Source organism: Macaca nemestrina, chromosome 7, assembly GCF_043159975.1.
Source record: "Macaca nemestrina isolate mMacNem1 chromosome 7, mMacNem.hap1, whole genome shotgun sequence".
NCBI lineage: Eukaryota > Metazoa > Chordata > Mammalia > Primates > Cercopithecidae > Macaca > Macaca nemestrina.
In genome coordinates this window covers 39226690-39254236 of record NC_092131.1, presented here as the reverse complement: position 1 = coordinate 39254236, position 27547 = coordinate 39226690, and the positions used below count along the sequence as shown (strand labels likewise).

At 45.6% G+C, this 27547-nt stretch overlaps 1 long non-coding RNA gene and 1 other non-coding gene across 3 annotated transcripts in view; both read right to left on the bottom strand.

Annotated features, from left to right (window-relative positions):
- The window catches only part of LOC105472876 (uncharacterized), a 46942-nt gene extending 33552 nt beyond the window's left edge, over positions 1-13390 (bottom strand). The window contains exon 1 of one of the 2 annotated variants that reach the window (XR_981906.2): positions 12719-13390. This is a non-coding gene — a long non-coding RNA (uncharacterized lncRNA). The remainder of the gene's footprint in view (positions 1-12718) is intronic. The other variant, XR_011625801.1, reaches the window with a different exon arrangement.
- A 9206-nt stretch (positions 13391-22596) lies between these two features.
- Positions 22597-22703, bottom strand: LOC112425067 (U6 spliceosomal RNA). The gene has a single exon (XR_003016066.1). It is a non-coding gene; the product is annotated as a U6 spliceosomal RNA (small nuclear RNA).
- Between the last annotated feature and the right edge of the window lie 4844 nt (positions 22704-27547).

The window sequence follows — 27547 nt, the reverse complement described above, 5'->3', positions numbered from 1 at the left end:
CTCCTAAGCAATGGTGGTGATCAGGCTACCCGCACTCCCGAAGAAATGGGGAAGAAAGGGTCGGCAGGCATGTCTGAGCCTGGTGTGAACGTACTGAGTAAAGAGGTCAGTGAGATCTACAAAGTTTAAGACTCCCTGTTCCCAGGACCAAAGAGACAAATGAGGTTGAAAAGCGCAAACTCATAAAAACCATAAAATGAGACAATTCCCACCCAAGGCCATCTCCCACATATTCACACCAGAGGGCTTCGAGTGTGGGAATTGTGTCGGGAGAAGCAGAGCAAGAGCTGGCTAGCCGGTCCACGAGGCTCGAGAGGGGGGATATGGAGGTAGGATGGTCAATGGACAGAGGCCAGAGGCTGAGTTCATCCAAGACACTGTCACCTGACTAAACCAGTAGAGACTTCTGAAGCAGTCCAACAGTGTGGTCAAAGAAAATGGCAAGCTTGGTAGGTAAAAGAGGTTGCTGACACAGATGTTATCTACAGCAGAGAAGTCACTGTCATTAGAAAATATTCCCCCATTTGCTAAATGCTTTCAGCACTCCAGCCCGAGAGGCTATTCAGAATGCTGATGTTGCAGATAAGTGCAAGGATGGGAGGAGCTGCGGCTCCCATCCTTCAATCTCAAGAATCCTGCCAATTCCAAGCACCTATGCTGTGTCTGCTATTCAGGACAGCCCTTGAGGAAGATGGTACTCCAAGAAAAATCCCGAAGAGGTGGTCCAGAAAGCTGGCCACCAACAAGGGGCACTGATAGGAGAACTGGAGGCTTGGATCTCTGACCTAGGATGTCAGGAGCTGCCACAGAAAAGAACTGAGAGAGTCAGGGCTTGAAAGCAGGGCCATTACTGGGAAACTTCCAGTGGAAGAGAAAGAATCTTGAGTGGTGGCTGACAGAATTGAGTTCTAGACCTAGATCAGTGTGACCTTGAGTGAGTCATTTCATCTCTGTGGGCCTCAGTTTCCTCATTTGTAACATGAGGGGGTTGGGTTGGATTATGTCTAAGGTTCTATCACACTAACATCCTATGGATAGCGTCAGAGAACAGGGAAGGGACCAACACTGGAATGTCCCTAAACGTAATGCATTGGGGCCACCAAAGCTGAACGGAGTGTACAGTTAAAACTCATATTTGGAGCCTGGTGCAGTGGCTCACACCTGTAGTCCCTGTCCTTTGGGAGGTCAAGGCAGGAGTATCACTTGAGGCCAGGAGTTCAAGACCAGCCTGGGCAACATAGTGAGACCCTATCTCTACAAAAATAAAAAAATTATCCAGGTGTGGTGGTGCAACCTTTAATCCTAGCTACCCAGGGAGCTGAGGAGGGAGGATCACTTGAGCCCAGGAGTTTGAGTCTGCAGTGAGCTATGATTTCTCACTGCACTTTCAGCTGGACAACAGAGCAAGACCTTACCTCAAAAATATATTTAAAAATAAAGGAACTTGTATTTGGCAAGCATCAGAGCAAGATGTAAAACTTTCCTAACCCTGCTTCCCAGAGTCACACACAGCATCCTGACCTCCTTGTCCCATGATCAGAGTATGAGCCAGTGGGCTCCAAGTTGGGCAACCCAATTCTCGGTCCAGTGCTTGTACTAGCTGTGCGACTTCAGGCAAGGCAGTTATCTTTTTGCCTTGCCTGTTTCCTCATCGCTAAGAATCTTCGCCTCCTCCCTGCCCCATGAGGAGGCTGAGAGAATTCACTGAGTAATGTCCACCTAGCATTTGGCTTGCAAGGGGGAAGAGTCCCACCTAAATAGAAGATGACGAGGGTTGTTGTGACAGCTGTTTGATTCCCTGACTTCTTCCCCAGCCCTTCCTTTGCTGCTGATGGAAACTAACCTGTTGTGAGTCACTATTGTCTTGTTCTCAAAGTTCAGTTCAGAGAAGTCCCCTTGAGCATCACGTTCCTATCTAGCCTCACTGCCAAATGAGGAGACATCAGAGAACAAGGCTAAGAAAATATGATGCCACCACTTTCCTAACACCTGATTCCACTTTGCTTTTTACCCACTATACTGTATGTTTCATAAGGGCGGGGACATCTGGGCAACCATGTTGCACAACTGCAGGGGGCACCATCAGCCAGCATTTAGTTGACACCCAATAAGCATTTGTTGAATGAATGACACAAACTGCGTAGCTAATATTTGGGTGGCAGGAAGAAAACTACTATTTTTGAATATACACCATATGCCAAAAACTTTTTTTATTTTATTTATTCCTCTTAGCAGTCTTATGGAATCAAAACTATTTTCCCATTTTATGGTTGGGTAAACTGAGACTCAAGAATTAAATGATCACCGAGGTCTCATGCAATGAAAGCGGTAGACATAGAATTTGAACTCATGCCTATTTCACTGGGTTCTAGTCACAGTCCCGTGAATGTGGGTAGGGCAAGGGGGCAAATATCTTAAACCAAGATAAGCTGAGACACTGTCTTCAACAAAGGTTTTTGCTGGACCAACAGGGTAATAGTGCCGGAAGGGTACGGCCTGTTAGTGACAGAAAGGCCCCCTCAAACCAGGCCTTTAAATGGTAAGTGCTGGCTGAGGAAAAGCCCAAGTTTCAGTAGCTTCTCAAACCCGTCAGGAGAGCCAAGAGAATCTGGGCCGTCCCTTCTCCCTTCCTTTCTGCCTGTTTTTACCTCCACTACCTCACCTTCGTCACACACATGCACACACAATCCCTGCTACAACGTCTCCCAACAAATATAAACACAGAGACACACAATGTCTATTCCCCTCTCCCTGCAAAACCCCTCAGTTCCTAGAAGACCTGCAAGAGCTGACAAGCAGGAATGTGGACAACAGGAATTACAGAAAGAACAAGAAAAGACCGGCGCAGTGGCTCACGCCTGTAATCCCAGCACTTTGGGAGGCCAAGGCGAGTGGATCACTTGAGGTCAGGAGTTCAAGACCAGCCTGGCCAACATGGTGAAACCTTGTCTTCACTAAAAATACAAAAATTAGCCAGATGTGGTGGTGCATGCCTGTAATCCCAGCTACTCAGGAGGCTGAGGCAGGAGAATCTCTTGAACCCAGGAGGCAGAGGTTGCAGTGAGCTGAGATCACGCCACTGCACTCCAACCTTTCGACAGAGTGAGCCTCCATCTAAAAAAAGAAAACAAAAGCAAACGAAACAAACAAAAAATAAACCACAAAAACAAAGAACAAGAGGATTTCTTTGCCTCAACACTGCTAAAATTCAAGAGTATTGGAAGTAGTCTTTGTCCTCCAGTCTCTGCCTGGGACATTTTCCTAGCACGAACAGTATGGGCATGGCTCCCTCGGCACCACGGACGAACGCAGGCTCAACCCCTCCATTCCTGAGCTTTGTTGACCTTCATGAATTCTTTGATACGGGAACAATCATCTCTGGCCTAACATCAGAAGGAGCTGTGCTTTCAAACACCACAATCGGCCTTGTTTAAGGAGCAGTCCCTAGGACAGCCCGCAGGGAGTACATATTTACTCAGGCCTATGGCACTTGTAAAGGAATTATTGACCGTTGAGAGGTGCTTGCAGCTGAATGTATATCCCAAGGCGCGGTAGCTCCCCTCACCAGGGGCCTGATAACTGCCGGGTGCCCTGTCAATTGGCTGACATCTCATGGCTTCCCCAACTGCTGCCCAGAGTAAAGCAATGCGATTGAGTGAGTTCGTGGAATCCCTTTTATTCTTTCCAAAGATCCACCTTGCTCAGCTCTTTTTAATTTTTATTTTTTAATAAAATAGAGACAGGGATCTTGCTATGTTTCCCAAGCTGGTCTCAAATTCCTGGCCTCAAGTGATCCTCCTGCCTTGGCCTCCCAAAGTGCTGGAATTACAGGTGTGACCCACCATGCCCGGCCCTTACTCAGCTCTTTCAACCCCCAAAGATGAGAGTGTCTAAAAGGAAAGTGACCACAGCTTCACTTTCTAGAAGATAATGTCACTAAACAGGGAACCCAGGACTGAAGGCTGGTTGTTGCACCTGTGAGGCTAAATCCCAGCTCTGCCAATACCTGCTGTATTTGTGTACTAGGGCTACCATAACAAAATCCCACAGATGGGGTGGCTTAAACAATGTATCTTTTTCAGAAACTTATTATCTACCTCAGAAACATATTTTCTCACAGTTCTGGAGGCCTGAGGTCCAAGACCTGTGTATAATGAATGTCAAGGACAGCGTAGCAAGTAGTAAAGAGGCACCACAGGCCATCCTTGGAAAGCTAGCTGCATTGACAGGAGATATTTGGACAGTGCACAGCTGGAGACCTTCCTGTCTTTGCAGTTCTCTCTGCTTACTTCCAAAAATGTTGTATATATAGATTTTGATTTAGACACTTTCAGGTACACGCAGGCCTCTGTCAGTAAAATAAAGAAAACAGAGCTGGGCCTGGTGGCTCACGCCTGTAATCCCAGCACTTCAGGAGGCCGAGGCAGGTGGATCACCTGAGGCCAGGAGAACAGCCTGACCAATATGGTGAAACCCTGTCTCTACTAAAAATACAAAAATTAGCCGGGCGTGATGGTGTGCACCTGTAGTCCCAGCTACTCGGGAGGCTGAGACAGGAGAATTACTTGAACCCGGGAGGTGGAGGTTGCGGTGAGCTGAGATTACGACACTGCACTCCAGCCTGGGCCATAGAGCGAGACTCCATCTCAAAAAAAAAAGAAAAAAACAAAGAAAGAAAGAAAACAGATTCCTGTCTCCATAAAATATCTGATGCTGCTATTTTTTTATTCATTTTTTTCTGGGCCTCAGGGGTAAAGAATTGAGTTAATTATCCTATTTGATTCATAACATCGTCACACTCACTGCATTCCCCTCACTCCAGTAGTTGCTATACTCATGTGTTTCAAGGGATCCCTTGATAAGGACATTCTTGTGAGATACATGGTATTATTTTGTAGGAGGATTGCTTTTTAAATTCATAAATGGTATGCTGTAAATAGCATTTGGTTTTCTGCTTTCTTCCAGTTCTAAGGTATCACCATGTGATAGTATGTGCATGTCATTCCCTGCTTCTAAGAGCCATGGGTATTCCATAGTGTGTGCTCACCAGTTAACCTATCCACACACGTGGTGATGGACAACTCAGCTGCCACAAACAAGGCAGCTGCAAGTGCCCTGGTGGCCGACACAAGAACTGCTCTGAGAAACCCAGAAGGATTTCTGTGCCCCAGTGGATGCATCCTCACTGCACTGAACCCTTCCAGACTGCCCTGTAACCAAGCAGATCTATGTAATAAGGTGCTCGGTGTAGTGCTTTTACCTTATCAGCTATTAACCAAAGAATCCCACACTGGGGCATCAGGGTTTCATCCAGCTCTACTGCGGGGTGGCTGTGGGATGTTACATAAGTCACATCCCATGTCTGGGTCTCAGGATCCTCTTCCACCAAGTGAGTATGCCGGACAAGGTCAACTCAAGGCCAACCCTAACCCCACTGGGAGTGCATCTGAGGGGCAGCACAAGATGATGAAGCAGAGACACCTTTGAACCCCAAGTCCTAGCTTTGGCGACCTTTGTGAATTGCAGAAGGAGCTCATTGGGAATATACGTGTTGTAGGAGTCCTTGACAATTAAGTGAAATAATGGACATAAAGTATCTGGCACTTTGAGTAGCTGTTCAAACTGATATCCATTCTTTTTATTACCAACCCATGCCCTTTCCCTGTTTTATCATTTTCCATTGAAGAATTCTGAAATTTTTCAGAATTCTAAATTCTGAAAATTTACTGTTCTGTCTTCTTAATGAGGTGTAAATACATACAGTAAGGTCTAATAATCTTCTTTTAATAACAGCTTTATTGAAGTATTCACAGACCATAAAATTCACCCTTTAAAAGTATATAATTCAGTGTTTTTTTTATAATACTATATTCACAGAGAAATCTCATGACTGCTTAATTTAAGAACATTTTCATAGACCCCTCCGCCCCCCACCAAAACACCCTCACTCTCCATTTCATCCTCTCCAGCCCCTGGCAACCATTAATCTACTTTCTGTCACTATTCTGAGCATCTCATACAAATGGAATCATTTACTATATGGCCTTTTGTGACTGGCTTCTTTCACTTAATGTAACATGTTCAAGGTTCATCCATATTGTAGCATGTGCCAATACTTCATTTTTATTGTGAATAATATTCCACTGTATGGACACAGCACATTTTGTGTATTCATTCGTCAGCTGATGAACACTTGGGTTGTTACCACTTTTTGGCTATTATGAATAAAGCTTCTGTGAACATTCATGTACAGATTTTCGTGTTTAATTATCTTGGGCATATACCTAGGAATGGAATTGCCAACCATACGGCATCTTTATGCTTAACTTTTAAGGAAGTACCAAAATGTTTTCTGAAACACCACTTTTCAGCCCCACAGCCATATATGAGGGCTCCAATTTCTCTACATTCTCATCAGCTCTTATTATCGTCTTGTCTCTTTTGTTTTAGTTACTCTAGTGGGTGTGAAATGGTATCACTTTGTGGTTTTGAAGTGCACTAATCTTATATTAGCAGCTCGGTCTTTGCAAATGTGTACACCTAAGATACATATACACAGATTTAAATATAGAACATTTCCCTCCTCCTGCCTCTGAGTCACTGTCTTCCTACCCAAGGTAACCACTGTTCTGCAGCAACATTGCCTGGTTTTCCTGTTCTTTAACTTTATGTAAATGAAAACATAGAATATATGCTCTTATGTCTAGCTTTTTTCCACTCAAAAAATGTTGTGGTATCAGTGGTTTCAGGTGCTTGTTCTTTTTATTCCTATGTAGTATTTCATTATATGAGTATACTGCAATCTATGTATTAATTCTTTTATGAGTGGACATTTGTTTCGGTTCCAACTTGGGGTCATTATGAATAAAATTGCAAAAACACTCTTGTACCTTTCTTTTGGAAGAAATATGAACTCATTTCTCTTAGGTCTGTACCTAGGAATGGAATTGCTGGATCATGGAGTATCTTTAACTTTAGTAGAGGTTACCAAACAGTTTTCCAGAGTGGTTGTACCAATTTACACGCCCATCAGTAATGTATGAGCATTTCAAGTTGTTCTATATCTTCTTTGGCACTTGAATAAATCAGTCTTTCTGGTTTTGTTTTTTAAGTGAGACACAGTCTCATTCTGTCACCCAGGCTGGAGTGCAGTGGCACGAACATGGCTCACTATAGCCTCAACCTCCCTGGGCTCAAGTGATCCTACCATCTCAGTCTCCCACGTAGCTGGGATTACAGGCATGCACCACCATGCCTGGCTAATTTTTTTAAATTTTTTAGAAATGGGGTCTCACTATCTTGCCCAGGCTAGTCTCGAACTTCTATCCTCAAAAGATCCTCCCACCTCAGCCTCCCAAAGTGCTGGGATTACAGGTATGAGCTACCATGCTCAGCCTAAGTTTTTAAAGTTTTTCAGGTAAGTTTTAGTTTTGGTGTATAACAGTATCGCACTATGGTTTTAATTTGTGTTTCTCTAGCAACGAATCATGTTGAGTACCTTTCTTCATTGCCTTCAGTCTGAAACTTAGCTGAAAGGATCTGACAAGTAATACTCAACTCTCCCTGGTGGTTGCTGGAAGAACTAAGGATTGAGGTGCTCCAGGGGGCCCCATCAAGGGTGAGGTCTTTTATCCCAGATCCTTGATCACACTCTACTAATCAAACACTAGTAAGAAATCCATTGCTATAAACATATTTATTCATTTTTGAATTAACAGTATTTTACTTTCAACTCCTAGAATTCTCCTTGCAACATATCCTTAATCCAATAAAGAAAGAGATGGAGTAAAGTAAGTGTAAAAAAAAAAATTTATCAGTCAATCTTCAAGGCAAAGAATTGACTATACTAAACACAAGAAATTTCCATTTAAATGTTAAAGTCAGGTGAAGTTATAGTCTAGTATATAAGGGATGTTTAAATTCATGTTTCTCTTTTTGTTTGTTTGGTTTTTGAGACAGAGTCACTCTCTGTAACCAAGGCTAGAGTGCAGATCTCGGCTCACTGCAACCTCCGCCTCCCAGGTTCAAGAGATTCTCCTGCCTCAGCCTCCTGAGTAGCTGGGACTAGAGGTGCATGCCACTAAGCCTGGCTAATTTTTGTATTTTTCGTAGAGACGAGGTTTCACCATGTTATCCAGACTGGTCTCAAACTTCTGGCCTCAAGTGATCCGCCCACCTTGGCCTCTCAAAGTGCTGGGATTACAGGCGTGAGCCACCAGACACACTTTCTTTTTATTTTTTTAATAGAACGTTTATATTCTTTATGATAGCTTAATGGAAGGAGCATTTGAAAAAGGGTCAGTTATCGTTAAAGAAAGTGCATTCTGTCCTCAAGTTGGGAGAGATCATGTGTGAGGTAAGTGTTTCAGAAGGTTCCTTAGGGTCACCATATTATACAGGGCTCTGTGCCGTGGACACGGAATTGTAGGGGTTGGGAGGATCTATGAGAACTACCAAGGTGATTGGTGAAATGTCGGTCAGCCTCCAGACACCTCTGCTGCACCCACTAGGCAGAACTGGGGTAAAATGCCCAGGTCCTTTGGGCAGAGGAATTTCAGAAACAACGTGAGGCAAGATTTGGAGTTCCCAACCCCCCCATGCCAGTCCCCATGTAAGCAAGCAGGACTTTCCCACCCAACAATAAACGCCTCTCTCTCCCATCCAATAAATATCACTGATGTGTTTATGTCTTGTTAAGCCATTGGGGCAAAGGAGTAAGCTCCCTGTTAAAGTCAACAAAAGCAAAAATCATCCCACAGCTTTTATCAAACACTAAAACAATTTTCAATGTGGAAAATTTCTTCTTAATAGGGAAATGGAAAATTACAGATATAGAATCATCCAATCTTAGAGCTGGAAGGAACCTTGGAGGTCATCAGTTGAACCTCGAGCCCACTGCTGGAATTCTTATTACAACATCCCTGCTGTCCTCTGCTTGAACGGTCCTAAGCCTGGGCCCTTTCTCAGCACCTCTAAGGAAGTTTTCCACCCATTGTTGGGTGGTTGTTAGACAGTCATTCTTATGTTGAACCAAAATAGTCCTTCTGGAAACTTCACCCTTCAGGCACAATTTGAATCAGTCTATTTCCTCTCCTCTGTGAGAGCCGTATTTTAAGGCTGTAAGCCTCATCCCCTCTGAGTCTTTTGTCCCCAGACCAAGCATTCTCACTTCCTCCAAATATATAATAATCCATTCTAAAACCTGGCCAAGGACAGGCATCAAGTCACTGGTGTGTGGTCTTCCTAATGCTTCTTTCCCTCGTCTTGAAAACCAGATCCACAGCAGGGACTGGAGCAGCATACCCATTCTCGGAGATTGCCCGAAGCTACAGATGAAGCTTCTGTGACACCTTTGCAAGTTCAGTGGATGAGGGATGCAAGTCGTACGCTAACAGATAAGAGGTTTTTTTTGTTAAGTTTTTAACAAGCTTGGGTATTTTTAGGAAATAAAAGTGACACTGTTGACCCCAATCTGGAGTGAGCCCAAGGAGTTTTCCCAGGAGATGGGTGGGTTCTTGCTAATCCAGTCACAAACTCTTAAGTATTTTCTAGGCACCCATAAGTATAGTACAGTATTATGTTCAGAAAACTGCTAGAGCTTCCTTAGTCCTGGTCTTATCCATCTGGGCAAAGTGGCCCAACCAGGGCAGTGAGGACGAGTACCTGGATACTCGTATGTGTACAATTCATGTTCAAGCCCTACCTGCCATGCCAGTGAACTAGCTGCTTCACCATCCCACTCCCCACAGCCCAGACCCCAGTGGGAAGTAGTCTACTTGTGAGCAGGTGCACACGCATGTATAGACACACATAAAACCCTCCCAAGCACACGCACATCCTTGAAGCCTTTTCTATCAATAGCCCGACTTGTATTCAGCTATCTATCAGGGGTGAAAAAAAGAAACAAGGTCTCTCCCTGGAGGCACAATGATTTTATGGTAGAGGTGCTTCTGAGCAGCCAGCAAAACAAGACAAAGGTCTTATTTGGTTTATCAAGCCCAGGTTACACCCATTGTTCATTGGGCCAGGCAGTGTTAATCAGCACCCAGACCTTTGAATAAAATCTTTGCCAAACAGATCTGTACAGATATTCTTGCTACATAATGATAAAAGCACTACTTCTGGTAGGGAGGCAAAATCACTAAGATTTTAGGCAATAATTTTTCCTTGCTTACAAAACAGGGAGTAATGCCTACCCCAAAGATGTAAACAGTTTTTAATTCTTTGAAGGAGAATCTGTAACTTATGCTAAAACCAATTGCCAAAATAATGCTAAATGGAGCTTTCTGGAAAGAAGGCATTGTGAGTAAAAGTCCCAGAAGAAACCCTTCTCTCCAATTTCTTCTTACGTTTCTGTGCAAACCCACAAAGGAGGGAATTGCATGATTTTAAAACCAAAGTCTTCTGTTTTTAAAAATCATATATCAAAACTTGAGAATGCAAAAGAGTTCTAATTACAACACCCAGGGGAATGGTTATGAAATACCAATAATGGTTGATAAATGCTCAACCCAGTCAGTGAAACACATACACAAACCTTTGACCAGAAACACGGACTTAGAAGGTCACCATCAGTGTGATGAAAGCCTTGGAGCACGCCTCTGACAAGCAAGAAGGGCATTAGAGAGCCAGGTGTTTCCCCTTTGATTAATGCACTCTCTGAGAAGCCCAGATTGAGAAGGAACTATAAATGATCAACCTTTGTTTTGGAAAGGGCTTTCCTTGATCTTCTTGGGTTATTGTGCAGCCCATTCTACAAGTCTCCTCCCATCCTCCCTCCTGGTTGTCAAAACAAGTCTGTGGGAGAGGCATTCTCAGGAATGTATGATGCTCTGTTTAATATGGAAAATGATCCTCCCAAGGCAGGGGAAGAAATGAAGAAGCAGATTTCCTCCGCAGCCTTCACAATACAAACCCTCAAGGACACTGAGAGAAGGGTGGTTTAACAGGTGCATGAGGAAGATTTGGAAGTTGTGGCTCCTTCAGAAATTTGCTTCCCAGTTTAATTGTAGGCATCTAAAGGGTTAGGTCAACTCTAAGGATGATTCAAGTATTCCCTCTCATTTTCTTTTCTTTTTTTTTTTTTTTTTTTTTTTGAGATGGAGTTTCACTCTTGTCGCCCAGGCTAGAGTGCAATGGCATGATCTCGGCTCACTGCAACCTCCACCTCCCAGGTTCAAGCAATTCTCCTGCCTCAGCCTCCCAAGTAGCTGGGATTACAGGCATGCGCCACCGCTCCTGGCTAATTTTGTATTTTTAGTAGAGACAGTGTTTCTCCATGTTGGTCAGGCTGGTCTTGAACTCCTGACCTCAGGAGATCAGCCCACCTCAGCCTCCCAAAGTGCTGGGATTACAGACTTGAGCCACCAGGCCTGGCCACATTTTCTCCTTTTAAGTTTCTTAGAAAGGTGAAAGGCCAGGCGCAGTGGCTCATGCCTGTAATCCCAGCACTTTGGGAGGCCGAGGCAGGCAGATCACTTGAGGCCAAGAGTTCAGGACCAAGCTGGACAACATGGAGAAACTCTGTCTCTAAAAACACAACAAAACAAAACAAAATACAGAAAATAGCCAGGCGCAGATGGCGTGTACCTGTGGTCCCAGCTACTCAGGAGACTGAGGTGAGAGGAACACTTGAGCCCAGGGGGCGGAGATTGCAGTGGGCTGTGATGGCACCACTGCACTCCAGCCTGGGCACAGAGCTTGTGACCATGACCTTGTCTCAAAACAAACACACACAAAAAGTGAGAACTGTTTACCCCCTGCTTAAAGAAGGAAGGTTACTACTCTCAACTGGTATGGTTGAATGTTTTAAATATTAGCATATGATAAAACGAGTTGTACCTAATTAGGATTTTCTGAATCTCAGCCTGTAAACTTACTAACCGTGTGATCTTAATATCGCTGAATCTCCATTTCCTCATCTATAAAATGGGGCTGAAATCTTCCTCAGAATTATTGCAAGGATTAAATTAGGTAAATGAAGTTCAAATTTAATTCTGGTACCTGGCCCATGGCATCCAGGAAACAGTAGCTATTATTATGTAATTGACTGTTCCTTGCCGATTCATTCATAGACTGCAGGGATTTTGTGCACAAGAATCGATATTATGAAAATAATTATTGTGTAGATAGGCAATGCTAGATATCCAAGCATAAATAATTTGGTAATAAACTGCTGAAATCCATGTGACTCTTGAACAGATCACACTTTCACGAGATCCAGCTGGTACATGTCTGCTGTGATATAATGGGAAGGGCCTGGGTTTTGAGACTGGCATACCTGACTTCCGGTTCCAGCAATGCTACCATGTAGCATGGAACCAGGGAACCATGGGAAAGTTACTCAGAAAATAGTATATAAAATTTATAAAGCATTTACAGACTTTGATTATTTTACAATGCAATATTTTCTTTTAGTAGTCAGTTTTAACTGTGAGGCCTTATATTTTTTTAAATGAAAATGTAAGCACTCTTTCAAATTATTTATCTTTAGAGAACTATATGATATGAAGTTTGGAAAACAGAAAAGAGAGAATAAAAGTCATAATTCCGCCCTCCTAACACAACCACCATCTTCAAAGTGTATTCATTCTCTTGCACTAAAAGCATCCAGAAGACCACACAGCGATCCTTCTCACCTGCTGTATTAGTCCATTTTCACGCAGCTGATAAAGACACACGCAAAACTCGGAATAAAAAGCAGCTTAATTGGACTTACACTTCCATACAGCTGGAGAGGCCTCAGAACCATGGTGGGAGGCGAAAGGCACTTCTTATATGACGGTGGCAAGCGAAAAATGAGGAAGATGCAAAGGTGGAAACTTTTGATAAAACCATCAGATCTCGTGAGACTTATTCACTACCTTGAGGACAGTGTGGGGGAAACCACCACCATGATTCAGATTATCTCCCCCTGGGTCCCTTCCCACAACATGTGGGAATTATATCAGGACGAGATTTGGGTGGGGACACAGAGCCAAACCATGTTACCTGCCTTCGCTCCACCATCCTCTCAGTTGTTCTACTGGATTGTTATCAGGCTAACAAAAACAAACAGGCAAAAAACAAAAACCACAACACGTACACACACACACACACACACACACACACACACACACCCCACATCACATGAAATGGAAAAAGGCAAAATTTAGACTCCATATAGCAAATGAATTTATGCTATGGTGTGGCTTTCCTCCATTGTGAATGTGCTTCTTAAGCACTTGGTTCTTAGGACAGGACCTGGAAAACCCTCAGGGAGTTTTCCCCCCACCGATATTGAATCCCCTTGGGCCATCACATCTGGATTGGTGGTCTGTTGGATGTTACTCACTCATGAGTTCCTAACAAGAGACCTGAAAAAAGGCAACCATAAAGAAGGGATGGAGGGATGAGTTGGCCAAGAAAAAATTGTCTGATGTGTCCAGCATATTTCTGTTTGGGAAGCCCGATGCTGAGCATGGACCTCCATAGCATTAAGGACAAAACGAGCCCAGTAGAAATACGCCGTTTTCTGAAATATGTGGGAAGTGGACACTTAGGAGAAGTGAAGACAAAGCATGGCACTGCTTCACAAAGAGGATAATAAACCTTGAAGCTCTTTGCCCCAAGAGGTACTTCATATGGACAGAAAATGAAAACAAATTCAAAGAGCTTTGGGTGTTGAGGGCTGGGGAAGTAGGAGTGCCAGATAAAATATAGGACATCTGGTTAACTTTTAATTTCAGATGAATAATAAGTAATTTTTTTTTTAGTTTAAGTATGTCCCATCTATTTTTTGTATGCCATATCCTGTATGTTTTAAATGTGTGAGGTTTGTGGTATCTATTTTTAAAATCTCTTTATTGAGATATAATTCACAAATTTTAAAATGTACTCATTTAAAGTGTGATTGTGCCATTGCACTTCATCCTGAGTTGATCTCTTCCCTTCAAAAGCCTATCCCCAGCATTCCTTTGTCATCTTCATTTTCCTTATAATGGAAACTCCATAGCTCTGTGGGTGTGGTAGCTCACACGTGTAGTCCCAGTTATTTTGGAGACTGAAGTGGGAGTATCACTTGAGCTCAGGAATTTGAGGCCAGGTTGGGTAATATAGTGAGACCCCATCTCTAAAAGAAACAACAACAACAACAACAACAACTTCTTTTCCCTTTTCTCCTCTCTCTGCCCTCTTCCCCTTCCCTCTACACCTTGACCTGCATGACTTACTGATGAATGATGAATGGAGAGGGATGGAAATTTTGTTCATCAGCTCTCCCAACACTGCATGCTCTTCCAGGGCAAATGACCATGCTCCCCTGTTTTTAAGTGCTTTTCGCCTCCCTGTACATATTCTGGCAACTTCTGTCTCTTTGGGGATGAGGTTTTCCCCCTGGAAGTTCTGTGTGAGAAATCATGTTTAATGTGTGATTCTGCATGGATGGGTGTGTAGGAAATATGACCAGCATACGCACTGACGTGGACCCATACAAGTCTAGGCATCTGTTAAGTGTTTGGCCCTGTCCAGGAAGTAGCTGGGCCATAAAATCAGATATGGGAGGAAGCTTGACCATGGGAGGGGCCCCTTCACAATAGAGTCTGCAGGGACGGTGGGGGGAGACAGGAATGCTAGTTAGGTTGAGCGTCTGAGCAAATGTGGACAGCCAAAGGCAGCGTTGGCCAAAACTCTTTTTCCTCTGTCTCCAGGAACTGGAGGTGTCCCACTGAGGTGTCATCGTGAGTCCATCCAAACCTTACTGAATTACTACCTCCATTTTAAGGTGTAAGGTGTTCAGAGAATGTTCGTGATTCAATAGTTCTTAACATTTTAGTTCCTCAATTGTAAGTGTGTCGGTTTATGAAAGAAAACACATTGGTTAGCACATTGATTTTGGAAAATTTCCACTGATAACTGTGAGGGCAGACACAGACGGTAAGATTATAAGACTCATCCGGCCACTGCACTCCAGCCCGGGCGACAGAGCGAGACTCCGTCTCAAAAAAAAAAAAAAAAAAAAAAAAAAAGATTATAAGACTCTTTTTATTCACAGGGCCTTCTTAAAAATCTAGCGTGTTTTCCATTTCCCTTGATGCCCTGTTCATGACAGGTGCTTGGCAAATATTAGTTGAATGGCTGAATAAATATATGTATGAGTGAATGGCAGACATCAAAGTCTTCCTGGATGAGGTCAAGACCAGCCTGGGTAATGTAGCAAGACCCTGTCTATACCCAAAATTTTAAAAGGCGTATCTGTGGTCCTAGCTAGCCTGTGGAGGCTGAGGCTGGAAATTGCTGAAGCCTAGGAGGTTGAGAGGCTACAGGGAGCTGTGATTGTGCCAATGGACTGCAGCCTGGGCAACAGAGTGAGACCCTATCTCAACCAACTAACAAACAAACAAATCAAAAAAATGTTCCTGGATATTTGAGAATGGAATTTGAGATCAGGAAACAGGCCATCGTGTGAAAAGTCCCAGAGCAGTCATAGCTTTGCCACATAGAGTCTTGTGATTGGAACATGTCACTTAAACTCCATGACCTTCAGCTTCTGTGGCTGTCAATGGGAATCACCTCCTGCCATAAGTGGTTTTGAGAGTCAAGTGAAATTTCAGATCTGAAAATGCTTTTCTGACTATAGGCTGCTGTATAGATTGAGGATAATCTGATAGCATTCAAAACCCAGTGCTCACCACCTCCAACCCTGTGATCTTGCTCAAGTTAGTTAACCCACCCAAGCCTCAGCTTTTTTCATCTACAGAATGAGAATAATAATCACACCAACCTCACTGAATTGTCTTGAAACTTACATGAATGTATATGCACTCGAGAGCGCAGAGGTGAGCTCACGTGAGTTTCTCTTCCCTGGGTTGCCATTGTCTGCGTATTTTCTGTTTTCTTTTTTTTCTTTTCTTTTTTTTTTTTTTTTTTTTTTTGAGATGGAATTTCACTCTGTCACCCATGCTGCAGTGCAGTGGCGTGATCTCGGCTCACTGCAACCTCCACCTCCCAGGTTCAAGTGATTCTCCTGCCTCAGCCTCCTGAGTAGCTGGGATTATAGGTGCGCACCACCACGCCCGGCTAATTTTTTTTTTTTTTTTTTTTGTATTTTTAGTAGAGACAGGGTTCCACCATGTTGGTCAGGCTGATCTCGAACTCCTGACCTCGTGATCTGCCCTCCTCAGCCTCCCAAAGTGCTAGGATTACAGGCGTGAGCCACTGCGCCTGGCCTCTCTGCGTATTTTCTAAGTAGCTTGTTATTCTACATTGCCCAGACTTGTTTCTCTGCCAACCCACCAGTCAGTAAGTAAATTAATTAGGTGATAAGTGATTCCTTGATCTTTTTATTATTTCTATTTGGTTATGATGATTAAAGCAGATGGTCATCTGATTGGCCATAAGTCATGCCTGCAAAGCAGCTGCAGTTGTGTCTCAGGATTGTTTCCTTATCAGAGACCTGCCATCCAGGTGTTTCCTCATCTTAGGAGTTGCCCTCTAGGTTTCCTCAAATTGTGTCTTTCAGATGAGACCCACCATCGGAGCCAGGCTTTGAAGGAACTGACCCTGGTGTGCATGAGGAAGTACTTCACGGTGATGACCCTCGTCACCCCCTCAGGAAAACACAGTGACCTCTCCCCCAATACCCCCGTCCCACTCCCAGGTACCCTGGCAAAAGCAGAAGAACCAAGCAAGCCCTTCCACCAAAGCAGCCATGAACCCCATTCTCATCATCTCCAAGAACTCCCTGCTATACCAGATAGGGGTCTGGGGTTCTGTTTTCCATTTTTTAAAAAAATCGTTTTCAGACTCTCGAACAGTGTGTTGGTTTACACTATTCTCTCTTCTTAAACCACCATATCAACAGATTCACTCTGCTTCCTTTCTTTTCATTTGGCAAATGCCACACTTTTAATGGCAGCAATAAAAGGTGCTTCTATCAACGCCAGGTGGGCAGCCCTGACCATCTAAAGCCTCAGAGAGGATTATACCAAGTCTCTCGTACACCTCCATGCTAGTGACAACATGTGGGGACCTCTCATCCCAAAGTTTTGGGACAAAGTCTCCCGTCCCTTATCACTTGCTTTCACCGAAGCTAAATGTATCTGTTCAGTACATGGATAGATTTTTAAGCTCCTCTCACAAAGTCTTGTGCTTGAGACAAAATCAGCCCAGGTTCTGCACTTTGTCTACATTTCAGCAACTCTTTTGCTTGATATTAAAAATAGCCTTGTCTAGTCCATTGAGATCAGACCCAGGAGACAGGCGCCTGCTATTCTAATCTCTGCTTCACAAATAGCTCTCTATGGGCTCAAGCATCTATCAACACTTCCAGGGGTCTCCAGTTATAAAACAGGGCCAGGCCTAGTCACCTATAAAGGTAGACTCTGCTTAACTCTCCTGAGCTGTCCATGAGGTTAGCATGAAGCCTACAACAATCACATTTCCACCATGGACCAGAGACTTCCAATGGTGACTCAAAACTGAGAAGCAGTTAAGAGCACCTCCCACACTCAGGGGATCCTGTGCATTTCCCAGGCCAGAACCTACAAAAGGTTCCCTTGAGACTCAAACTCAAACATCACTGGTAAACAGGCTGCTCCTCCCCTCTTCCTCCCTCCTCCTGCAAACCTCCCCCATCCCTCACTTTCACCTCCCTTCCTCCCCAACCCACCCTGTACTCTGTGAAAAACTGTAGTCCCCTCAGTTGCCAAGGGAACCAAGCCTTTTATTCCATCCGTGACTAGCTGGTTGGACTGAGGAGTGGGGCAACAACTGGTACCCAGGCCTTTGGAAGTCCAAGCCCTCCCTTTTTCCCAAAGGGGGAGGGGTGGGCTGCACCCCCGTTGCCTTTTCACCCAAACCCAGCTGGGTGGGACCGAGCCCTTGGGCTCTCAGGAGCTCCCTGGCTGTGGGCTCGGGAGATCAGTGCTCCCCAGGCCCTCCTCTGGCCCTGGCCCTTTCCAGAGGACAATAGCCTTCATGCAAGGGAAAATTCCATCGCCCAGGGTTCAAGTCTCCAAGGAGTTGCTGGGGCCTCTGTTTAGCCTGGAGTGGGCTCTGAGGAGCCGCTGCAGCTGCCCGGCTTGTTTTCCCCCTCGCTGTGTTTTATTTTTAACCCCTGAGCTGCCAAGGATTGTTTTTCCCCAACCAGTGCCTGGGAACTAAGGGAGGGAAGAAATAAGGCTTTGTTCCCTTTGGGGAACTAATTGGGAAAGACAGGCAGTGTGGCCGGCTTGGCTCTATTAGGGTGTGAGGCTCCCACCCCTCACTGCACAACATCTTCACCCTAACCCATGCCCAGGAGGCTGGGAGTGCAGAGGTGCTCCCCAGGCTGCAATCAGAGGCCCAGGGGCTGATGGGAACCCAAGTGCAGCTTCAAAACTGCAAAGGCAGCTCCGAGCCATTTTCTAGGGCTCCGAAGATACTTGGGAAATAAGATGTTGGGAGCTGGAAATGTCTACTTTTTCCCATTTCAACCCCCCAAACTAACCCCTGCTTTTCTCTTGCTGCTGCTGCTGCTGCTGCTGCTAGTGGTGGTGGCTGCTGCTGTTGTTGTTGTTGTTGTTATTTTCCAGACCTGCATAATGAACTCTGGAAGAAAAGTGAGGGAACTCAAAAAAGTAAGAAACCAGAAAATCAAGACATTATACTTTTAAACACTAGGCTAATCAATGGGAAACACCTAGCAACCCCGCTTATAAGTTTATTCCCTAAAAAATATTCCTTATACTCAGAAATCTAATTTCATTGCAAATTAGCTAGAAATTAATGAAAAATTTGTTCCACTGCCATTTTATTTTAAGATCAAATGGATTCCAGATAGGGACCCATTAAGAATGTAAGGACTATTGTGATCCCGTCTAGGGACAGAGCAAAGGTCTAAGGAATCACCCACTTGCAGCAAGCCCATACATTCAAGTTAGGGCTGGGGCATATGACACCCAGTGCATTCAGGTAAAGACTGCTCACCTATTTACCAAGAATATTTGAGAAAAGAAAATGCTCCTGCCTGGCAGACAATAGCACAAAGCATTTCTCTGTACCTGGGCACATCTGCTCCACTCGATAAAAGAGGACCCTTGACCCAGATACACAGGCAGTTGGAGAAGAGGACAACTATGAACTGATACAAAGGCAAGAGGTTCCTGGTAGCATTGGAAGAACACAGACTGGTGCATAATGCACGGCGTGTGCAATAAAAGTAAGCTGTATTAAAACTTCAGCCTTGTTAATAGCTACAAAAAAAATTGTTAGAAAGAATGCATAAGATCTTGGCCAGGCACAGTGGCTCACGCCTGTAATCCCAGCATTTTGGGAGGCCGAGGTAGGTGGATCACCTGAGGTCAGGAGTTCGAGACCAGCCTGGCCAACATGGTGAAACCCCATCTCTACTAAAAATACAAAAAAAATTAGCCAGACAGGGTGGTGTGCACCTGTAATTCCAGCTACTCGGGAGGCTGAGGCAGGAGAATCTCCTGAACCTGGGAGGCGGAGGTTGCAGTGAGCCAAGATTGAGCCACTGCACTCCAGCCTGGGCAACAAGAGCAAAAAGAATGAATAAGATCCGGTATTTGATAGCACAACAAGATGACTATAGTCAATAATAACTGAATTTAAAAATACATTTAAAAATAACAAAAAGAGTATAACTGGATTGTTTGTAACACAAAGGATAAAAGCTTTAAGTGACAGACGCCCCATTTACCCTGGTGCAATTACTACACAATGTATGCATGTATCAAAATACCTCCCGTGCCTCATAACTATACTCACCTACTATGTCCCCACAAAAATTTTAAATATTTTTCTAATTTTTAAAAATTTGTTGAAAAACCATCAGCCCTGTTAAGTTGCTCACATGTGCTGTTGCAGCCCCAGCTCACTCCTGCTGACACAGGGTCCCCCACAGCTACGGGTCTATCCTTCCTCTGGTGTGGCAAGACTACATTTTCAGGAAGCTGCTGGGCAGAATGAAGCAACTCAAAGCTCAGGAGAAGTGTCTACGTGCCTTTTAGGGTTAGGGTTTAACCCGGCACCCAGGGATTTCCCAGCATGCAGACAAAAGCACTGAGAGTTAGAGCAGAAGCTGAAAGGGTGAGTCAAGCCAGGACTCAGCACCCTTGAACCCATCCACAGCTCCCACTCACATCATCCCACACTCCCTTTTCGCATTTACTCCAAGCATCTGGAGCCCCAAGCTCCTGCGTCTCAACCCACGCCCTCAGTAACAGTATCCATTGCCAAGCCAGAATTGACTCTGGGCCCACCGCACCACTCACTCAGAGTCTGTGAGGAGTGAGCAGCGCACGAGACCGGAAACAGGCCAACTCAGAGGTGGGCTCCCCACTGCACGTCTTATCCGAAAAGATGCCCCTCAGTCCCATCAGTGTTGACTTTGCATTGCACCATTCGATTATTTCCTTCAGCTCTTCTTAAGACAAATGGCTGGCTGTTGGGAGACTGGCCAGGGTTAAGGTGGAGCCTCAATGTGGCCATTTTCACAGTCCCAGCAAAGCCCATGGTTGGTGCCAAACCCTCATTGAACTGAATAGAACGGAGGAAAGCTAACCAACCCACCAGAATAATAATCACTAATGCTTATGGGGTGATCACACACCAAGACTGCTCTAAGTGTTTTATGTGTATTCATTTATCTTTACCTCATCATAAGTACTATTATTTTTCTACTTTATAGATAAGAAAACTGAAACAAGGTCGCAAACCACATGATCTACAGGGGAGCCACCACTGCCTCCTGAAGAACCCCAGTCATGAATCCCAGATTAATTTCCCCAGCATCCTGTTTGGAAACCACATGTCCGCCCTGCAACTGTACCTGGCTTGTGTCCCACAAGGAGAAAGATGCAGGGGCTTCCAGAAGCTAAAGAGGTAGATATGGGTTTACTTGGGTTAATGTGGCCAGGGAGTCGGGATACCTGGATTCCCGTCCTGGCTCTGCCCCCATCTGCGTGAGAATGGCCAACTGTTCCAACCATGAGTTCCACCCTCCTCATTGCTCAGCCACCAGGTTTCCAGGTCCCTCAGGCCCCTGCACATCCTCAGCTCTCTGAAGAACAGTGACTGGTGTGACGACAAGGCCCCTTCACAGAGCGAACCTGACAAAGAGCTACTCACCGCACACACGAGCCTTAGAATGCACATGTCAGTGTTTTGGGAAATATGTGCTGTTTTGAAATGTGTCTGGGCCATGAGTAAGTTTGGGGGGAGACGGGATAGGAGCTTTTCTTCCAGTTAACAAAGTGAGGCTTCATGGAGGAAGAAGATTTTCTTAGTCACATTTCCTGTTTCACACTGACCTTTTAAAAGGAAACCCACAACTGAACCTGTGCTAGGGCCTGCTTACAAAACCTACCCACAGGTATAATAAAGATGATCTAAATAAAGCCAAGCTTAACCTGAATCAGTGGAAATAATAAGATCACCAAGAAGGGCTGATGGCCTGAGATAAGGGACATGGTGGTGCTCCATAAACTGCAAATAGAAGTGACACGTGAGAGATTTAATGATTATTAAACAGGAATCTAAGCAGAGAGGCAGAGATAAACCATGCAATCTTTTCATCAGTCTCTATGTACTCAGGGCTTAGCCACTTGTTATAAAATGGAGACTCTGAAAACTTAGGAGAGATGGATGCAGTGATTTCAAAAGAAGTTGTGTTGATTGGGTTATAAAATTAATTATGGGAATTAAGATTTCTTATCTGCAGAGGGAAAAACCAACTGATAACTGAAGAACTTAAAGTTGGTAAGGGGCCGGGCTTCGTAGCTCATGCCTATAATCCCAACACCTCAGGAGCCTGAAACAAGAGGACTGCTTGAGCCCGGTAGTTCAACGTTAGCCTGGGCAACATAGTGAGATCCTACATCTATAAAAATAATGTTTTTTGTCCCCAGATGTGGTGGTGTGTGCTTCTAGTCCCAGCTACTCGGGTGGCTAAGCCTAGGAGGTTGAGGATGCAGTGTTCTGTGATCATACCACTGCACTACAGCCTGGGTGATGGAGCAAAACTCCATTTCAGAAAAAAACCAAAAAGTTGGTAAGGGATCAGTTATTGGATGACACATTGCCATATCTACTGACCAAAGAATGACAGGCCCAAACAGTAGCAGACAGATGTGGGATACTCAAGGATGTCCCAGAGATGGCCAGGTATGGTGGCTCATGCCTGTAATCCCAGCACTTTGGGAGGCCAAGGCAGGCAGATCACTTGAGATCAGGAGTTCGAGATCGACCTGGCCAACATGGTGAAATCCTGTCTCTACTAAAAATACAAAACTTAGCCAGGCGTGGTGGCGCATGCCTGTAGTCTCAGCTACCCTGGAGGCTAAAGCAGGAGAATTACTTGAACCCAGGAGGCAGAGGTTCCAGTGAGCTGAGATTACACCATTGCACTTCATCCTGGGCAACACAGTGAGACTCCAACTCAAAAAAAAAAAAAAAAAGAATGTCCCAGAGACACCTGCAGAACAGTCTCCAAGGCCTGAAGAGCTTCACCATCAGGCAGCACCCAATGCCATGGCTGTTTACACTGATTCAGGAAGACGTCACAGAAATGTTAAGTTTGAAAGCTTTGTTTTGTTTTTTTACTTTTTTATTTTAAAAAATATGTAATGCTTCACAAATTTGTGTGTCTTCTTTGCTCAGGGGCCATGCTAATCTTCTCTGTATTGTTCCAATTTTAGTACATGTGCTGCCAAAGAGAGCACTGTTTTGTTTTGTTTTAAACAAGGAGGCCTGGAATTGGACTGAAGTAAAAAAAAAAAAAAAAAAAAAATCATACAAAGGAAACAGTAATTATGTTAGCAAAAATAGAGTAGGGAATAGGGTTAGGCCATGACAGGCAATGATCCTAAGAGCTAGAGATCTCTCCCACCCCAACAGAGAGCGACACACACACACACACAGAGACAGACAGACACACACACACACACACACACACACACACACACACACACAGAGAGACAGAGAACCCTGACAGGAATACCTCAGGCTCTTCCCAGCCAGCTTCCACATTGCTCTCCCATCCATCTTCACAGCTAATTCTTCTACCAAACCCTCTGTCCACCCCAGGAGATTGTGAACTCAGGCACCAAATCCAACAAACTTCCCGAGGAGCTTATAACAATCTGTTTTACAGAGAAGTAAATGTTGCTGAGAGGGAAAATTGTCAGGCCTCAGTGTTCCAGAGCAGGAGGCATTCCTTCATTCCCAGAGAGGCCTTGGGCCTCAGCAAGCAAGCCCGACAAGCCCTCCGAAGCCAGAATCCAAGCTTCAGGCCACGCCTCCCTCACTGCTGGGCCCTGGACAGCGAGGTTGCTGCGCAGAACCCCTCTCCTCAGGGGGACAGTCCTCAGGGCTGCCCCACCTAACCTGTTCCCTCAGTCACTCAAGCCCTCCATCCTCTGTCACAGCCTGGCTCTGTCCCTTCCCATGCCCCAGCCCCCAACCTCCCAGGACCAAGTGTCTCAGGGTTCCTACCCTCCTCCAGCCCTGACCAGCCTGGAAACCAAGTGGCGAGCATGTGGTCAGCCGGGTGGGCCCTGAGAGCCGGTGGAATGGTGTTCACGATGCAGGGAACAAGAGTGGGGGAGGAGGGAAGGTGAGGGGTACAGGGGTGCCTCTGCCAGGCCACCACTCTGCAGCTCATTCTCCTCTGAGGTTATTCCCTGACCCACACCCCTCTGGAGCCCACCCCAGCTGCTTCCTCTTCCTAGGGGTCTCCACCTGCTGTTCTGTGACTCCCCTGAAAATAAACTTCTGAAAGGCAGCCTGTGTGGTGATTGTGAGCATGGGTTTAGGGTCAAGAGGTAACCCCATAGCCAGACTTCATCCTCCTCCAGGCCTCCATCCAGGGCTGCAGAAATAGCTAGCAATTGGCTGGCTAAGCCGGCAGTGGCTTACATGGAAAGAGGGGCCCTCTGCAGCTGTCACCTGTGCTTGTGGATTTGGTTTTCCAGTGTCAGGAAGGAAAGGTGATTTGGGAGACACCAAGCAAAGAGCAGGAGGACCTTTTCTGTCCTTTGAAATTTAGGAGGGAGATGACCACACCGAGGCTGAGCCTTCCAGCTCCACTGGCGCCTGATGCCCTCCCTCACCTGTGACTGCCACCCTGGGAGGTTCTTTAAGGCTCTGTGCACAGCTCCCCTGCACAGAGGGGAGGGCGCATGCCTGTCATGAACGCTCAGGTGGTGGAGTCCACAGGACAGGTAGGAGAGAAATGACTGTGGCCACTCAGCAACCACTTATGCCAGACACCCTTTTAATAGAATCACCTTCATCCAATCCTCACAGTCATCTCTTGAAATAGGCACTATTCTCATTTTGTAGACAAGGAAACTGAGACTGTAAGAGGTGAAAGTGCTAATGCAGATCATACTTATTAGGGATGGAGGCAGGACACAGCCCCACAAACACAGGGGGCAGCTGCCAAGGGGCCTCTTTTTCCATATAAGCCACCGCCTGCTTACACAGCCAATTTCTAGCTATTTCTGAAGCCCCGGGATTGAGGCCTGAAGAAGGATTGAGTCTACTATGGTGTCACTTCCTGGCAAACTCTGAGAGGGACTGAGAAGGCCAAGTGGGGGCCTGCACCAGGCACCCCCAGCACCCAGGACGCCCCTCCTCCCACTGAGCCACTCAGAGGCCGGGTGCCGGCAGGGTCCTCTCGCTTCGCAGATCCTGCACCCCAGGCCAGACCCCGCATAAAAAGAGGTTTCCACAGTGCTCATATCCCACCAGGCTCAGACATGGTAGCCCCAGGAAGTCACATCCATCTGGAATCTTCCCACCCCAGTAGTCTTGTTATGGGGAGCTACAACAATATTAACCATGAGCACTGCTGGGGTCACTGTTCACAGCAGGCAGGAGGACCCCAGTGCAAGGTGTTTCTGTGGGGCCGCCTGGCATGCTGCATGCCCAGCACTGTAGGTGGACTGGATGGTGAAGGAGGCCCTGTTGGAACCTGAACAGAATGAACTTCTGGGAAACTCAGCCACTCTGGTCCTGGTATTCCTGGTATTCCAGTTGTATGTTTCAAAGCTGTCTTGGCTTAACTACTTCTATCTCATTTTAGGATCTTCCAAAAGAATTGGCGAACCAAGGTGTTAAACAGCCAGATCCATTCGGCTCCTGAGCTCTGGAGGGCTAGGACGCAGGGTAAAAGGACCCAGGGTCCCAGCACCTTTTACCAGCTTTCCTAGCCTGGCCCTTGAGACCCTGTTTGACAGGTTCCTGTCCACTGACCAGCCCATCTCAAGTCATCCTTGTGCCCTACCTTCAGTGCCTCTGGATAATCCCTCTGTGCCCTACCTTCAGTGCCTCCAAGCTCTGTCTCACCCACCTTGTGTCCTCTTGCCTGGGGATCATCCCCTTCCTTTCCCCAGCTAACCCCTACTTCACCTAGCACATTTCCATGTGAATTTCAAAGACTAAGTGCAAGGATTACATTCCTCTGAACTAGTTGAGATCTTTCAGGATTCCTATCCATCCCCCAGTGTCCTGCCTATTTATCTCAATTTATGACACCCACACTTTCCCAATAATCCTGTTGTCTTTCTTGGTGTGGTTGTTGCTCCCTATAAATTGTCATTAAAGAGGCTGGATAGGAATGAGCCTGCAGCCCACTACTAGAGACTTCTCTTCTAGAGGTCGACATCGATCCACCCATCTTCATGCTAATGGCGGAAGGATTAGGTGGTTTTCTAGTTATTGATTACTATGGAACAAATGACTTCAGACATGCTGATGAAAAATGCCAACCATTTTCTTCTGCTCACGGATTCCTGAGTCAAGAATCTGGACAGAGCACAGCTGGGATGCCTCTTCGTTGGTTCATGTTCAGGGCTTCTGCTGGGAAAAGTAGACAACAGGGGTGAGAGAATGAACTGAGTGGTTAGGGGCTGGAATTATCTAGAGGCTTCTTCATTCCATGTCTGGTACCTACATTGGAAGGACTCAAAGACTGAGCTGAGCGGGGACTGTCACGTGTCGAATGACATGTGTCCTCTCCACATGGCTTGAGTTTCTCAAAGCATGGCAGCTGGGTCACAAGAGTGAGTATTCCAGGAGAACCAGACAGAAGCTGTGGGGTCTTTTATGGCCAGGCTTCAGAAGTCAAAAAACATTACTTTCTCCATACCCTACTGATCAAAGCAGTCACAAGACTGTCCTGATTCAAGAGGAGGAGCATAGGTCCCACTGCTGGATGGGAGGAATGTCTAACAATTCTGTAACAGCCACAGCAGCACTGGAAGCCTACACCCAGATGCAGAATGACTTGGGAGTCCCTTTGAGTCAGGGCGTAGGCACTACCTGACAGGCTACTCAATGGTGATAAGTCATCAAGAATAAGCAGTGCTGAGAGGCCTCTGACATTCCTGCAGAGAGGCTGGGGTATAGGCCAGACTACCACGATAAGGATTGTCTAACAGAATGAAGCCTCAAAGTGGATACTTGGTCTCCTGAAAAAGGCAGAACCCCTATTATCACAACTGGAGCATTCAGGATGTCAGACCAGCAGTGTGTGACATGATGCCATCACACAGGTTAGCTGAGCACCTTCAATCCCTCCTCCTGTGATCACATGAGACCTTGTCAAATGCCCATGCTGATATTAAGAAATACTATATAGCATATTCCTGATCCAACAATTCAGTCATTGCCTTTCAAATGTGCAGATTTTTTTGTTCGTTTGTTTGTTTTGTTTTTTTCTGAGTTTCATGCTTGTTGCCCAGGCTGGAGCGCAACGGCGCGATCTTGGCTCATAGCAACCTCCGCCTCCCATGTTCAAGTGATTCTCCTGCCCCAGCCTCCCAAGTAGCTGGGATTACAGGCATGCACCACCACGCCCAGCTAATTTTGTATTTTTCTTAGAGAAGGGGTTTCTGCATGTTGGTCAGACTGGTCTCAAACTCCTGACCTCAGGTGATTTGCCCACCTCAGCCTCCCAAAGTGCTGGGATTACAGGCATGAGCCACCACGCCTGGCCTCAAATATGCATCATTAATCATCTCGACAGATATATTTCCAGTGATCAATGTGGATCTCACCAAACTGGGAAAGGATTAGGAAATATACACATCAAGAGGGAAACAGGAGAAAGCAAATGGAGGCAGTCATTAGAATTATTCCTGAGTTCCTCTAGAGATGGTAGAAGGGAAGGGGGATTCCAGGGCCAAGTGGTTCTAGGTGGTCTCAGCCTACCAGCTTTCAGCTCTTCATTAGTGTCCCTTCAAGGCAAGACTCATCTCTTTCAGAGAGCAAACATTTACACTGGTCTAGGGTCGCTGGAGGCCATTTTACCTTGGAAGTATCTGGGAGTTGGGAGTTGATGAAGGGGCAGTACAGAACAAATAGCTTAGAGATGGTCTGGGAAAGAATGAAGAAAGTAAAATTGATATTTGTGGTGAGGGGTACAGCTTTTCCTGTGGAAGCAGGGCACTGTCACTGCTGTGAGTCATCGATTTCTGGGTCTCTGGCTCAGACAATCTTAGAAGGCCAGAGCTGGGGGGTGCCTGTTCCAAGGTCCTCTAGTCCAACCCTCGCATTTGAG